The 16,094-nt window shown below is 40.6% G+C and overlaps 1 pseudogene across 1 annotated transcript; it reads right to left on the bottom strand.

Moving 5' to 3' along the window:
• Positions 1-7: 7 nt before the first annotated feature.
• On the bottom strand, positions 8-1,346 carry LOC309616009 (putative palmitoyltransferase ZDHHC24 pseudogene; annotated as a pseudogene). Its single transcript has one exon. The product of its transcript is annotated as a putative palmitoyltransferase ZDHHC24 pseudogene (transcript).
• Positions 1,347-16,094: the final 14,748 nt, after the last annotated feature.

The raw sequence follows: 16,094 nt of genomic DNA, 5'->3' as shown, positions 1-16,094 counted from the left end.
TGCCGCCCCAAGGCCGCAGGAGGCAGAGCCCTGGCTCCTCACACCCTCAGGCATTCTGTGGTTCCCAGGCCTGCCAATCAGAGGAACCAAAAACAGCAGCCCGGGCAACAGTGAAGGTCCAGAAACCCACAAAGACGGAGGGAGTCCGAGAACCAAGTGGGCACTTTATTAACCTGGCAAAGAGGCAGCTGGGAAGGCGAGCAGCCCCCTGCCAGACCCTTCGCTGTGCTCAGGGGTCACTGATAGAGGCAGAGCCGCAGGGCCCAAGCCCTGGACACTAGGAGTCCAAGCTGGGCCAGGGCAAGGCTACGGGTGGGGCTGGAGTTGCCGAAAGCAGGCATCAAGTACCAGCCTGCCGCCCCTTCTGAGGCTGGGGGTGGGTCTGACATGAGTCCCCTCTCCCGTTCCCCACTCCTTGTACAGCTCAGGCTCTTCCTGGAGTCGGGAAGCCATGAGTCCCACATCAGCTGTGGTCTGGAAGCTGATGTCGTCCCCCTGGCCACGGGGAGGCCGGGAAGGGCCAGAGCCAGACAAGGACCCAGCGGGGCCCCAGGGCTGCCTGCAGGTTGCGGGAGGGGCCCAGGTCGTCAGAGTGCCGGCCCCGAGCCCACTCCCACGTGGTCTGGCCCCTCAGCAGCAACATCCCACGGAAGAGCGGTCCAGCGGCGCACAGCGGTGCACACGCCACACACGTGTCGGTCACGAAGGCCAGCGCGAACTGCGCCGGAGACACTGCCTGTGAGCGGCCCGCGCCGGGGCAGCGGGAGGAGGGCGGCGGTGTGCAGGGGTGTGTGGGCTCGCAGCAGGGCTGGCGGGTCAGGGCCCGGCCGCACACAGACGTGCAGCAGGACGCCTGCGGCGTGGAGCAGCAGACACACACGCAGGGCCGGTAGCTGCGGAAGCCCACGCGGCGGCCCAGCGGGCGGCCGTGGTGGTCCCGGCGCAGGATGCAGCGGCGCCAGGCGGAGCAATGCCCGCTGCGCGGTGGCCTCCGGCTTTGGCACTGGTAGCAGTAAGCCCAGCCCTGGCCCAGACCACGCCGGCCAGCATCACAGCCCGGATGCTGGGGTCCGAGCGCAGGAAGAGCCACCCCACGTTGCCCAGTAGGTTGAGCAGCTGGAAGGCTGCGGGCACAAGCTGCAAGGTCCGGGCCAAGGTCCCAGCGGGGGCGGCCCGGGACCCAGCACCAGCACGTAGGCCAGTTCCTGGCCCAAGAGGCAGCCGCGCGGGCGCCGCCTCCGCGCTCCCCACCGCCCAGGGCTGCCCCATGGCCTGGACCCACTAGCGGTCGGATCCCGGGTACCCCGCCGCTTCCCGCTGCTGGATTTTTGTGGTAAAAGGATCACCACGGCTGCTGTGTAGAGAAGAAACTCTAAGGCGGGGAGTCCAGAGTAAACACAGGAGCATCCGTGAGGAAACAGCAGGCTAGGTGAGTGATGACGTATCTTCAATGAAGATGGAGGGGAACATAAGATGTGGCCAGGTTCGGGTTATTTTCTAGGTTAGTCCCCAGCATTTCCTGACTGAGGGATGCTGGGTGAGAGAGAGACGAGTCCAGGATGACGCCAAGATTTTGGGTCCAAGCTTCTGCTGGGATGAAGCTGCCACCAACTGAGATGCGGAAACTAAGGGGAAGCGTTATCCCTCATAGGTCAGATCATTTTCCTGCTCGGAAATCCTCAGCGGCCCCTGCTTACTTTGTAAAGTCAGTCCCCTGGGCCTTCCATTCAAGGTTCTGTTGACACCACTTGCATTTCGTCCATGCTGTTTCTGCTCCAGCCAAGCTCGACCCATTGTCTGGTCCCCAAACCTTCACCATTGGATGACTTTTTCATGATACTCCCTTTCCTGGAAGTACTTCCTCTTCTTGTATGCCTAAGAAAAGGTCACTTAATCCTTCCACGATTAACTTGGATTTCCAATTCTCTGATGAAGGCTTCTCTGGTATTTCTTGGCAGGTGGCTTTGGGCTTTGTACTTTTGTCACACATATTCCATTTCACCTTAAGTTATTTTATATAGTTGTTTGTTTCATCAAATAGGCCGAAACCTCTTTGAAGGTAGAGATCATATCTTATTTATGTCAGTGGGTCTACAGTTCCTAACACACTACTTGCATTAAATAAAAATATTTCTGTCCAAATGAAATTAACATGTGTATCACTTCAAATCTTTTGATATGAAAACAATCAAGCGCTCTCTTTACAATATGTTAATCTTATAATTTTATTTTTCATTTCGTCAAATAAATGTCTATGTAAAAATTTTTCTTCATTTATAAAATGTTGATAGGTAAATTAGAACAGAAAAGAAAAGAAAGTTATAATGAAAGGGAGAATTGATGCGTCTCCGGTTTTTTGCTTTTGTTTTTAAGCCTGATACATTTCTTTGGCTGATTATGAAGGTAATACCCTTGAGCTTTACATGATAAGGTTAAAAATGTCTCTATTATATCCCAGTATATAGTTCAGGCAATATGCCTTAAGATTTTCTTTTTTCCTTTTTTTTTTTTTTTTTTTTTTTAAGCACAGCTACAAGCTTCTCTGGGGAACCGGCTGTAACACAAAGATTTGGTACTATCTGTCTCTTCCATTTCAGAAAACTAGAAATTATGTGCTTTGAGATACAAGGCAGTAAAATATTGATTGTATAGGACATTTCAGTAGAGTAGAAGGTATTCTAATTAACATGATAATCAACACAGGCTTTTTCACGGAACAGATTGTATAATCGAGAATTTTTATGGATTTTGATAAACATACTTCACTCTCAGAGGAATTTCAAGCTTCTGGTGTTATTCCTCCTTTCTGAACACCATGGTACACAATTAAGGCAAAGGAACAAAGGAAGAACCCAACATTAACTTATAAATCAGCTACCAGTGACTGACTGCGTACGGGAATAACGCCAGTCCCTGGCATTTCTGAGAGCTATATATATCATATTGGGGGCGCTGGAAATCACTAATGCCCTGAGAGATTCTCTAGTATTTTTGATATTCATGCGTAAGCCTCATTCTCCATCCAAAATTTTTGCTTAAAAATAAATAATTCTACCTGGGGCAGGAAGAGCTCAAGCTTTAGTATATGACATAGTTACCACTTTTTTTTTTTTTTTTTTTTTGAGCACAAATTCTGCCACTCATGGAACTGAATATTTTATATATAAAATCTTAATTTTCACAATAACCTAGGAGGTCGTTAACTTTATCCCCAAAGGCACAGACTGAAGCTTGGAGAGATTAAGTCATTTCCCCCAAGGCTACAGAAGCCATTAACTGTAGGAAGTGGGACTTGAACCCAGGCTATCTGATGCCAGAATCCACGGCCACGGTCATTCCTTTATGTTACTGTCTGTGTCCTGAGATCCACCTATGAGCCTGTGTGCCCTGTACTGTGTTCTCACTAGGGATATGTTGGTGAAGAACAGCACAAAATCTGCTGTCATGCAGCTTACCTAAGAGCTCTGTAGCAGAGAAAGGAAAAGAACTTCTATCGTGTATGCTTTCTTGAAGATTTGAGGAGAAGGCTGTATTGCCCTTCCTAGAACATTTTCTATCAACATATTTTATTAGAAACATTAAAGTGTTATATATTTCAAATTAAAGTATGTTTGAATGGAATTATTTCCATTAAACTCACGGGAAAATTTTCATAGAACATAATGATTTTTCCTCTGTTATATTCCCTCTTTGTCATTGAAGAAAATGTCCCTATGATCTTGAAAATATATAACTGTGTCAGACATGACCTACTGAGGAATTTACTGGCACATACTGGGAGGCAGTGTCAGCTGAGTTCTGGTCCTGGCATCGCCGTGATAGACTCAGTTCTCTACCATAAGATGCACCTCATATGCATTTGCATTATATTGGATTGTTGTCAATAAACACCCATCTATTATTTATGCTTTGTAGCTCATAGAAACATTTTGCACTGTCATCTCTCTGACCACAGGTTCTCAGAAACATTCATAGTCTATTTTGAAACTAAATTTTACAAGGATATTAATAATGAAAAATAAAAATCCCCCAAGGCATAACCCACGGAGAAGTCCTCTCTTTACAATTTGGTGCTATCCGTCCAAACATTTTTATATTCATATTCCTCCAAACAGAAATCCTTGACTTCTTATATTGAATCATTTAAAACACTGACTCATTTAATTTTTGTTTCTTTTTTGCCTGGTCTTTAAATTTTAATGGAACCTTCTCTTGAAAAACTTCATAATATATCATTTGCTTTATGCATTGGGATACAATAGTGCCAATTTTACTAGATACTCTGGTTAGTAATACGGGGAAAAATTGGCTGTGGGAGATCATATGAACAATATGTGAGGCCCAAGAGACTTACAAAAATATAAGTATGTAATATTTCATAGACAGGTCTAAGGAGTAAATAAAAAGCTATGGCTTTAATCCATTCTGCTCAGGAGAAAGAAGCTATAAGTGAAATGTGGTGGGACTAAAATGTGTGCTTCTAAGATGGTTCATCTCCTTTAGACCTGGTGATTGGTGCGTTGTCATAATTTTCAGAATCTAGTCATTATTTCAAAATAATATTAATGTAGAAGAGGCTCCTATAATCCACAGGAACATTGTTACTAATTATTTTCCATTCCCTCTGTACAAAATATCCCTTATCTTTAAAGGGAATAATATATCTCTACTGATAGGTAAGAATACCCTCAGGTCCCCAAACCTATAAGAACTGGAGTAGAGGCTTTTAAAAATCCGTTGATAAATTATTTAAAACTGATTGAGCTAGAAAACCACCAGAAGAGAAAATATTTGGTAAATGATGTAGAAATGTTAAAAATCATCAATACTGGATTATTTTAAAGCTCTTTTCCTGTTCTTCTCCACCTCTCACCTCATCCATCAATTCTCCAAATGTCAGCTTGAACCCTCTGGCCAAATGCTGTTTCAGGGAATTTACTTGTGGACGTGGCACAGCAGGCATTAAAGATGCCATTAAGCTGACATCTGCTCCTGGACACGTGAACCTTAAGTGGCCTGAAAGCATATAATGTGCCATGCCAACTAAAGAGAAATCAAAAGAAAAAGCAAAAACAAACAAAACAAAACCCAGAAACAAATTTAAAATATACTTAAATGAAATTTTAATTTAAGTGTGTGCCTTTGCGTGCACTCACACATACATATATACACGTTCATATGCTCCACTTGCTTTAGATTCGTAGCATTGAGTACAGAATTGGAATGCCATAAGCTCCATTCCGATAGTGACATATGTTTTACATTATTTTTAAAGAACTAATCCTTACACTCTTTTTGCCAGAGTGTTATATTATCATTGATGCCATTTCCATCTCAGCAACCTTTGGCTATACAGAGAAAGGTTCTCTCTATGTTCTTTTCAAATAAGCTCAAACATACATATCTTATAAAACAAAGATATACATCACCCAATATGCATTGTGATCTCAAAGAACTGAAATTCTTTCCCCAGCACCCTGACCCAAAAGATGCTCTCAGTTAGCTCCATCTCTAAAACGCACTTGAAATTAATGGAAAGTTGAATTACACACACTGCCTCTATTTTTAAAAATATTTTTACAAAGTAGCAAATTGTTTCCACTCAGTAAAAATGATGGATTATTGTATAGTTTGAAAAAATTAATGAACAGATGGAATATCAACCCGTTATTCATTAAAATATTTCACTGGGTTAATTCAGCAAATAAAAATGGAGAAGAGAGCAGATGGCCATTTATAGTTCTCTTGATTTCTTAAACTACTTCTTTACAGCCAGAACTGCTCCTATATTTAACTTGAAATGCGCAGCTCTCACCATATGCACAGTAAGCAAGCATTCATGTGACCTCATAAACTTTTCATGTAACACAGCAATGATTTTTATGATTTAGTTAAAGGAACACTATACACTTACAAAGTAAGTTATTCCCATAGCCCCAATATTCTGGGGATAATTTGAATTTCCTAGACTCAGTAGATACTTACCATCATTATCTGGTCTGAAGTAGGTTCAAGTAGGCACATGGGTAAAATTTCACAAAAGGAAGTGATCAGCTTTGATACAAACACTGAAGTATGCCAAGCATGCATAAAATTATTACAGAGTAGGCAGTGTTTCTCTTAAGGCAATACTTTTTTTTCATTGTATCCTAATCCTGTAAGTTACTGCCTTTTAAAAAATTCTATCCTCATGTAGAGCAAATGGGACTGTCACATATGTAAGTGGAATCAACCACTCCGGAAAACTGCTTGACTGTATCTATTACAGCTGAGCATATACATACTCTATGGCCCAACAATTCCACTCCCAGGTATACGCCCCACAGAAATGCATACATATACTCACAAAAGACACTGATATGAATATTCATAGATGCACTATTTGTAAAAGCTCAAACCAGGAAGCAATCCAGACAGAATCAATAAATAAGTTGGGACATATTTATACAATGGTATAATAAAGACAATGGAAATCAACAAACTTCTGCTATAAAAACAACAGGAGTGAATAGTACAAACATAAAGTTGAGCAAAAGAAGGCAAATACAATAGCATATACTCTGCAATTCTATTTATGTAAATGTCAAAGGTTGACAAAATCACTGTGGTGACAGAAATCAGCACAGCGGTCGCTTTGGGGGAAAAGTGGGGAACAGTGACTGAGTCAGGCAGGGGGCGGTTTGGGGTGCTGGGCGCGTTCTTTTTCCTGAACTTGGTGGTTGTTACATGGGTAGTTTCCTATTGTGAAAATGTACTGCACTGCACACTTATGATTTGTGAACTTCTTAATATGTATGATAGACTTCAATTTTTTTTACGTTTACTTTAGAATATAAACACTATGAATAAAGAAAAAAGTCCTCTGTAGCAGTGCCAAATGTAGTACAGAAATTATACCATAATTAATAGCGAGAATTATATTTCATCAGAGTTGACCCAAGTGACATAATGCAAAAATATTATCTAAATATTATTTTCATAAAGTTCTCCAACCTCCACATTCGAAGTCCTTGGTAGCCTCCCGCTGATACCTTTCCCCTGTTACAGAAGACGTGCGTTTCTCCCAAGCACTGGACCTTCCCCCTTCTGCCGAGTATCCTTTCACCTGTGAAACTCCTTTCCCCAATTCTCCTCCACAGGGTCTGTGCCCCATGACACTCTTCCCAGCTCTGCAGGTGAGGCATGGATGGCTCAAGCCTGAGTTTCTCTCAGACACAAAGTTCTCATTCGGGCAGGACAATTCTTTGTTTTATGGGATTGACCCAGGCACTGTCACATGGTTAGTTTCCCTGAATGTGAACCCAAGATGCCTGTAGCCTGTAGGGCCGGTAATTCTTATTACATATAGCATGGAGTTCATGATTGGGCTTCTCTCTAAGACATCAGAGACAAGAGACCCGGCATAATGTCCTGTTCATTGTTATTCCACCTAAGCCCAACAGTGCCTGGGTGTGTTACCTTTTCAATAAAGGTCATTTGAAGTTATTTGGCATGTATTCAATACATGTTTATTGAGCACCTTGATGTGCCAGGCATGGTTCTCAACAATAGGGATAGAGCAGTGAATAACACAGACCAAATCTTGCACAGATTGTTTCTCTTCTAGTGAGAGAGAAAGAGATGATAAACAAGTAACAAATAAATACAAACAGAAAAACAGCAGATAGTGATAAGTGCTAAGAAGTTAGGAAAATAAGATAATGTGATAGCAATCAAGTGAAAGGGGGCCGGTTAGTTCAGTGGTTCTCAACCAGGGGTGATTTTGTTTTGAGACATTGGATAAGACATTTGTAATTGTCACAACTGAGGGACTCTAGTGGGTAGAGGTCCAGGAGGCTGCTGAACATCTTACAATGCACAGGACAACGCCTCTCCACAAAGAATTATCCAACCCCTAATGTCAACAGTACCAAGACTTTCTCATTCTACTTTAGATGGGGATGAGGGGTGGCCTCCCTGAGGAGGTCCCATTGGAGTCACGACCTGAATGATGATGGAGAAAGCCAGGTGAGCAAAGTTTTGGAGAAAGGGCTTCCAAGCCAAGGGAATAGGCCACAAGGTGCAAATCAGTTTGGGAGGTCTGAAGAAAATAAAGAAGAGTAAAGGGGCTCAACTTAGCTAGGAGGAAGGACAGTACCTTCAAGTTTGGGCAGGTAGTGGTGCATTCAAGATAACACTTGGGAGGAGGCGTGGTCCAAATCATTTAGGGCCTTAAAAGTCATGGTAAGGAGTTTGAATTTTATTCTAAGTACAAAGGGAGCCTCCTAAAACATTTAAAGGAAAGAGATGACATAATCAGATTGTAAGAAATCGCTCTGCCTGTTGTGTGGAGAATGAATTGTTAGAAGGGCAAAAGTGAGAGCAATGGGATGAATGAGAAGACTACAGCAGTGGTCCAACAGAAACAGGGTGATGGCCTGGATGTATGAGTGGGTAGAGTTGCCAAATAAAATACAGGATATCAAGCTAAACTTGGCTTTCAAATCAACAAAGAATGATTTAATTTTTTTTGTATAACAAGTCCCCTGCAATATTTGGCACATACTTATATAAAAAATTATTTGTGGTTTCTCTGAAATCCAAATTTAACTGGGCATCCTTTATTTTTATTCGTAAAATCTGGCAAGTCTACGCATGCATGAATGGACAGATATCTGCATAGGTAAACATAGAATCATATGTACTTGGGAAATGAGCCAACCTGCTGTATTTCTCAAATGCAAAAATACAAGGTTGTGCATGAATGGTTTCTATATGTGAAAGAGGCATGTGCTCAAATATATATTGGTTATACAGGAGATCAATTAAGTACCTAATCAATTTTGACATTTCTCTCTCTCTCTCATTCATTTAAAATCTCCAACCAGCTTCAGGTTATCCCTCTAGTGTCTTACTAAAAGAAGGAACACATATTATAAATTGGTTCTCATTGCTTCCTAAGCTGTTTTCTATCCCCATCAACCAGGAACCCCAAGTTCAAAATCTTGGGATAGGCTTCTTGCATGACTTTTATCTTCAAATGTGAACTAATAAAATATACAAGTTCTGTCACTCCTTTTGCATTTATCTTAAACTAGATTCTCCTTAGGAGTATCAAAGAAAAGGGGGGATTGGAACCAAGCAGAACCCTGCAGCACCCCCCAACCACGAAGTCCCCTCCATGTCCCCTGCCTCTTGTTTCTAGAAAAGCTGAAGTCTCCCAGGGTCCCCTGAGTCACAAAGTGCAGGCTCAAGCAGCTAATGATTAGCACAATAGAGTCACAGACTCAGTGTCTGACGCACATTCCGGAGTTGTTTTACAGATACTGTAACTGCCACCAGAGGGAAAATGCTAACTGCATGATGACCAGACTGCAGCCATGGCATAAGCTGCTCCATCTTGATCAGTACTGAGTCTACGGCCAGCACAATTCCAGCAACAGACTTAAGAGAACAGCATTAGCACTATTGCTCGTAATAATCTATATCTTTGTGGGCATCCAAATAATTGTGGTTTGTTCTGCTCGTATATGTAAACGGGCAACTAAACTGTCAGCAAAGATATGTTACAGACCCATGTAGACATCTTCCTCTCTAAGAATACAGCTCCCTATACCAGCATGAAGAAGTTACAGAAGACGGACCTTCGCCCGTAATCCCATAGAAACAGAAAGATGTTCTGACACGTGGGGATTTGTACGCGGCTTTTGGCAGGAAAGAGCTCTCCACAGGGGGGCCCCTTTTGTCTTGTTCATAACCTTAAACAAGTCACGCCCATGCTCCACTGATCTCCAGCCTTAGCACACCTGTCAAGTCTTTTGATCACACAATACCTTGCCTAACCTGTTGGTTCTTTCCATAGATCAAAGAAGTAGAAATGAAGAATAAGTAATCAACAGATGAGCAGATCTCTTCCCTAGCTTCCCTTTCAGTAAGCTCGCGAACAAACTGTATGAACAAGACAGCATCTAAGGAAAGACCAGGAGGAGTCAGCGCCGACAAGTCTGCGCACAGGGGGGCACGTCAAGGACTCTGACCCCCTATCTCCATGGTTAACTGCGATTACTTCCCTTTTTCCCTTTAAAAACTTTCATGGCCGAGCAGGATCTTCAGAGGTGGTTTTTGAGGGACACTGAGTCCACCATCTCCCCCGATGGTTGGCATTCTGATTAAAAGCAACTTTCCTTTCTACCAAAAACTGCCTGTCGGTTACTGATTTTCGAGTGGCGAGCACCGGACCTGAGTTCAGTAACACTCTCAGGTTTAAACTTCCCAGTGTTCCTTACCATTGTAAAGAATTGTAAACTGGTCATTCTTAGGCTGTGTCAGGCCAGCAGACGTTTTTAATTTGGCTCACACAGTAGTAAAAAAGAGTCAGTATTTAAGGTTAAGAGCATTTTCTTTAAAATCTGGGTGTCTGGCTGCATCTGAAAGATCTGAAGATCTGGCCGCACTGGGTCTGCATTTACCCTTGGCTATAACAGCTGGAGTTGAATAGAAACTTTCTTCTTTACACAGAACATGTAAGTCCTCACCTGCTTAGGTGACTTGGTTGGCATCTAACAGTGTGACCAAAATTGGATTACACGCAAACACCTACGTAGCAAACATCAGAGACCTTTCGAAGCTCTTTCCCTGTTCCCCACTTCAGTCCTATGTCCCAGTTAGGCCAACAGCCCCAAAAGTCTCGTTTTTGTTTCCTGCTCCTTCACCACATTTTCTCTGCTTCAATCCAGATTGTTTTTTCTTTAATTTGACTTCCTATTTAAATTGTTTCTGTACATCTCACCAACATTGTTCATTACCTTGGTTTTCTTTCCGAAAGTTAACATGCATATATTCTCTAGGTGTTTTGGGGCACTTGTCTTATCTCACCAAGACTCCTGTATCAGCTCCCTAAGGACAAGAGCCTTCCTTGATACCTCTTTTAGTAATTCTGGGCGTCCCCAAAGCACTCAGAAATTAGTGGTTGCATGAAATGACCACACTGCAATCTAATCAGCATATAAAGAGAAAAGTGGACCTGAACTTATTCCTTTTTTGAACAGTATACTAGTATGGTTTGAAACTGTTTATTTTTCCTGAAATCTACTATTTTTAAAAAATAGCATGTAAGAAATAGAAACTAAGCAAGCTCTTTTAAAGTTCTGTTTAAGGTAATTTAATAAAGCCCCTCAATTAAACCACACTATCTCATTTTATTCCATAGATATATTTGGTTCTATGACTAATAAAGACTAAAAATTTCACTCATTTTGTTCTTACTTCTTATGAGATTATTAAAACTCAAAGACCCAATTTTCCATCGTTTTAAGGAGGCTGATTATTTAAATGTTAAAGACTTGAAATGAGAAAATAAAGTATTCTCTGTGTATGTATCTATTAAAACATAAGGGAATAGATGAGAAGCCTGAATTCTAAGAAAATTTTTCTAACTATACGAGCAGACACCAAAATCTATTTAAACAGCTTTGTAAAAAACAGTGAGTTTTAAATAATTTATTTTAGTTACATACCTTAAAAAAGAATAAAATTTAAAGAGAGAGGTCCAAAAAGCTAATATTTCCTCAATCAAAAAAAATTCTTTCCACACAATAATTACCTTTAAAGAAAATTTTAGGAAGGTTCAAAGGAAAAAAATAATTAGTAAGAAATCCACTCACAGTAGGAATTAGCAAACAATCTGTGTTTTCCTAAATCACCTCCTCTTGATGCGTTGTCAGGATCACAAGGCATGACAAATTTTAAGTGGGCTTGTTGCCGAGAACTAATCCATAAGGTACAACCATTTCATACACACACACACACACACACACACACACTTCAAAGTGGTGAATAAAGTAGCAAACATGGATTAACTGCTTCCATTATAGCCAGTTAGTAAAGACGAAAATAATAACATTATAGACAAATCTTTTAGGAAAGGCTCATATGCCAATATGCTTTGCAAAATATGGATTGCATTGTTCATAAACATATATATATATATATATACACACACACACACATATATATTGCTTGGAAGATGCTTATGCACTAATAAATAAGAAAAAAAAACATTTCCCAGTCAAACTGAATCTTTGGAGGCAGTAAAAAAGAATTTGGAAGGAAAAAATATATAAGGACATTAGTTTCTAATTCAATTATATCATATAGTGAATCAAAATTGAAAAAAATGAAAAACCACTCGACAGAGAAAATTCATTATCAACTCAAATATAAGATAGCAGTCCTCAATTATCCAAGGGAGATTATATTGTTCCTAACCCAGCACCTGACTTACTGATAACAGAGCATTTGCATAGAATCATATCATACATATCATACTACATTAGCACTTGGCATCTTAATGAGTGCCTAAGACCTGTCACTCAAGAAATACCACCAGGGAAACCCCCTATAGTGCCTCGTGCAAGGTCGCTTAATTTGTCAGTGACAGAGGAAGGGCTAAAACATGGGCTTCTTGCTTTAGAAAAAATACTGATGTTTTCTGAATTAGCTGAGTTAATGAGTTGCCCTGCTGAGATCTTGCTTGTTGTTTGTTGATTTCCTTGTTTGTTTGTTTAAACGAGAGACTAAATATTCTATCTGTTATATGAAAAGTTTGAGAGAGGTGTAAAAGGCTCTTTGGTGAGGGATATGAAAGCACTATTCCCATCAAGAGTAAACCGGGAGATAGGACTGGAAAGTGACTCAGAGATTCTCACGTTCAACCTTATATCTATTAGCAAACTGAGGACCAGAGAGGCGACGCAGCTTTCTCCATGTTACACAGCCAGCTGGTGGCAGGAATCGGACTGAACTCAGTATACCCATATAGTCTAGGGTTCTTTCCTCTGCACCTTGACCTTGAGTTGTGTCTTCAGGGTAAGGCATCACTATAACATTGAAAAGGAATTCATCGAGCAAGATAATCACATTAAATGTAAATGCGAACACCACAGTTGAAAATCTGAAATAGATGACGTGTTCTATTGTATGTTGATTTGTTCAACATATCTATTATTGCTCCTTGTCATTATAATGGATAAACAGTCATTGCCTCGGGGTGTTGCTCATGTGTCTGTAATGTTCATCACAGGCCAACAGGGACCCAGGCACCACCAACAGCTCACAGACTGTAGAATTAAAAGCTGTGTCAAGCACTGGCTGAACCGGTGCACAAAAGCTTCATCGATTCGGACCATTTTGGGGAGAATGGGGTACAAGGAGGGGACAAGCGAATAGGTAAAAAATAAAGTCAGAAATTAACTATTTTTGAAGAAATACATAACGATTATTTTTAAGTAAGTGAAAGCAACCACTTAAATACTGCCAAATGTAAGTCCTGTAGGGCTTATTTTAATAACTGAATAACTCATCTGTAATTAGCAGATAAATTGTTTACATGCAAATGGCATCATAAGGCATTTGAAAATACTTCTGCACGTCAAAAATGTGCCATCAAATCTTGTTTTTTCCAAATTTTGCATGGAAAACATTTGACTACAGAGAGTAGAGAGGTAAATTTTAGTCTAGTTCTAGTTAAATGATCAAGAATTCTTACAGTAATAATGCTCTTACTGAAGTGATAATGATAGCATAATGATTCATCTCCACTCCTCACAGGGAGTCCATATGTATTTTCTAATTTGTGCCCAACAGACTTCTGTGATGTGAGGGTAAACAGAGGTGAAGGAACTTGCCCAAGATATAGTGGCAACTAAGTTCTACATCCTGGACCAGAACCCAGGGGTCCTCTGACCCCTGCTAAGTACTCTTTCACTCTTCCACATGCTCTCCAGGAAGAGTACAGCACTCTGGGTTAGGCTAGATGAGCTCTAATGTCACTTTTCTTTCATTCCCAGGGTCTATATTTCTTTATGTGCAGTGACCTCAAAGAGAAAAGTATACATTACACATATGTGCAACTGGGGCTTAAATTTACTGGATTCCAGGGACTCTGCATTTCCCTTCAGTGGGTTGTTTCAGTATTTCATGGATCAGTACGTGTGTTCAATACCTTAAATCCTTGTTGATATGAGATGAGCATAAATACTCAAACTATCTTTGGTTTCTCCAACTCTTTTTCCTAAACACTAGGTTTAATTTATAAATGAAACTGAGTCAAATATCCCTTAGTCATTCTAATGGCAAGAAAAATGACAGCTCCTTTTCTACCATTAACATTACCAAGACCTAAACTCATGGATAATCTTCTCTTCTCAGGCAACAATTACTGTGAGCCTCACTTTGGTGGGGAGATCAGAGACACCAAAAGAAAGAATCTTGGAGATCAATTTGTTAAATGGAGAAATACATGCATAATAAACGACTCTATGCTATAAACTTATTAATAAAGAGGAAGCTGAAATAAACATGCACTTATGTTCAACTGTAGATTCTCTTTCACCTTTCCCTACATGTATGGCAATATCATGTTTATTATTGACCTTACATTGCTATAAATACGAGCTTCAACACGGCTCAGTTTGGAGCTTCTTAGTGGTGAAATATCACCTCTTAGTCTTTGTATATAATAGATGGGAGATCTTTTTTGACTGATGTGCGTGCACATGTATAACTGCCCAGTGACAGCAGATTAGGATGACCAGATGACTTATGACTGATCAACATGTAGAGCTGAGCAATGTACAAGGAGAGGAGGAAAGAGGCCTTGAGCTTTAAATAATGCTGTGAACGGATTGAGTGAGCATTCCTGTCACCACTCTATCAGTCCTTTATCATTTAGAATATTCAGTTAGATTTCTCACCGTGCATATCCTCCACCCCCAGACCTCCTGAACTACTTACTCATGGTTACTTCAACAACAATCTTCTGGCTAGTATTCCTTTGCAAATTATGTTTTCTTGGTTGAAATAGTCCCTTTCTCCCTTCTCTTCTACACCTACAGAATTCTACTCATCTTTAAATACCCAGCTTATATGTCAGTTTCTCAGAGAAGACCTAAGTAAATGTACAGTGGTCCCTCGCTATCTGCAGGGACCCCCGGGGATACCAAAATCCACAGGTGCTCAAATCCTTTGTATAAAATGACATAGTATTTTCATATAACCTATGCACATCCTCCTGTATACTTTAAATCATCTCTAGAGTACTTATAATACCTAATACAATGTAAACGCTTTGTAAATACAATGTAAATGCTGTGTAAACAGTTTCCAGCTTGTGGCAAATTTAAATTCTGCTTTTTGGAACTTTTTGAAATTGTTTTTCAAATACTTTCAATTGAAGTTGGTTGAATCCACAGATACGGAACCCACGGATACAGAAGGCCAACTGTACACTCACCTACATTCAAAAGTACTTTGGTCAAGCCATTCCTATATCACTGACCATAATATGCTGTAATTACTTGATTAGCTACCTCACCCATTAGATTGCACTCTCTTCATGGCCAGGGTTGTTGTGTTATTCTCCTTGTTATATTTCTGCCACTCCTTGGTCCCCTGCCTCTTACACCTGCCAATATGCTCCCCAGTTTCTTGCATACTGTGGGCATAGATTAAGTTCTATAAATGTTTATTGACTGAACTAGTGTGGGAGTGGCCAGTGGATAGTCAGGATCTAATGCGTCGTTAGATTTGTGGGTGATGAAAACGCTCCTAAACATAACGTGTTGACCCAAAGGCTCAACTCCCTGACCTTTCATTTAGGCTGCAAACCAGAGTGCATGAATCTTTGTTCATCCTTTTAATGTGCTATCACTTAGATTTCAGCCTTACATTAATCTGGGATATTAATTCCACCATCACTTCTGATGGAAGCTATAATTTATATCACTGAAAAACCTTTCTGTAGCTTAATATCCAGAGGTGTAAGAATACAAGTGACATTAAACATTAACTAGGCAAAGAGGTATGAGTGCAGAAACTGTGCTGTGTGAAAACTCAGAGCCAAAATGCAGGCTAAAACATTTCACAATTAAAATAGGATGAAATGAGCAAGTGTCACAGGTCCTCCTGCATTAATCAGAAAGCATGTAAACCAAACCAGAGGCCTATTTATTGCTTAAAAAAATCCTCAAATCCCTGAAGTGCCTATAATTATTAATTATGTATAAACAACACTGGAAGTGTTGACACTGTATATTCCTATAAAATGAAACATAAAA

The sequence above is a fragment of the Balaenoptera borealis genome, assembly GCF_965194805.1.
Source record: "Balaenoptera borealis genome assembly, chromosome: 18".
Classification (NCBI taxonomy): domain Eukaryota; kingdom Metazoa; phylum Chordata; class Mammalia; order Artiodactyla; family Balaenopteridae; genus Balaenoptera; species Balaenoptera borealis.
Note: the sequence above shows the minus strand (reverse complement) of the source record. Positions and strands in the feature narration are given on the sequence as shown.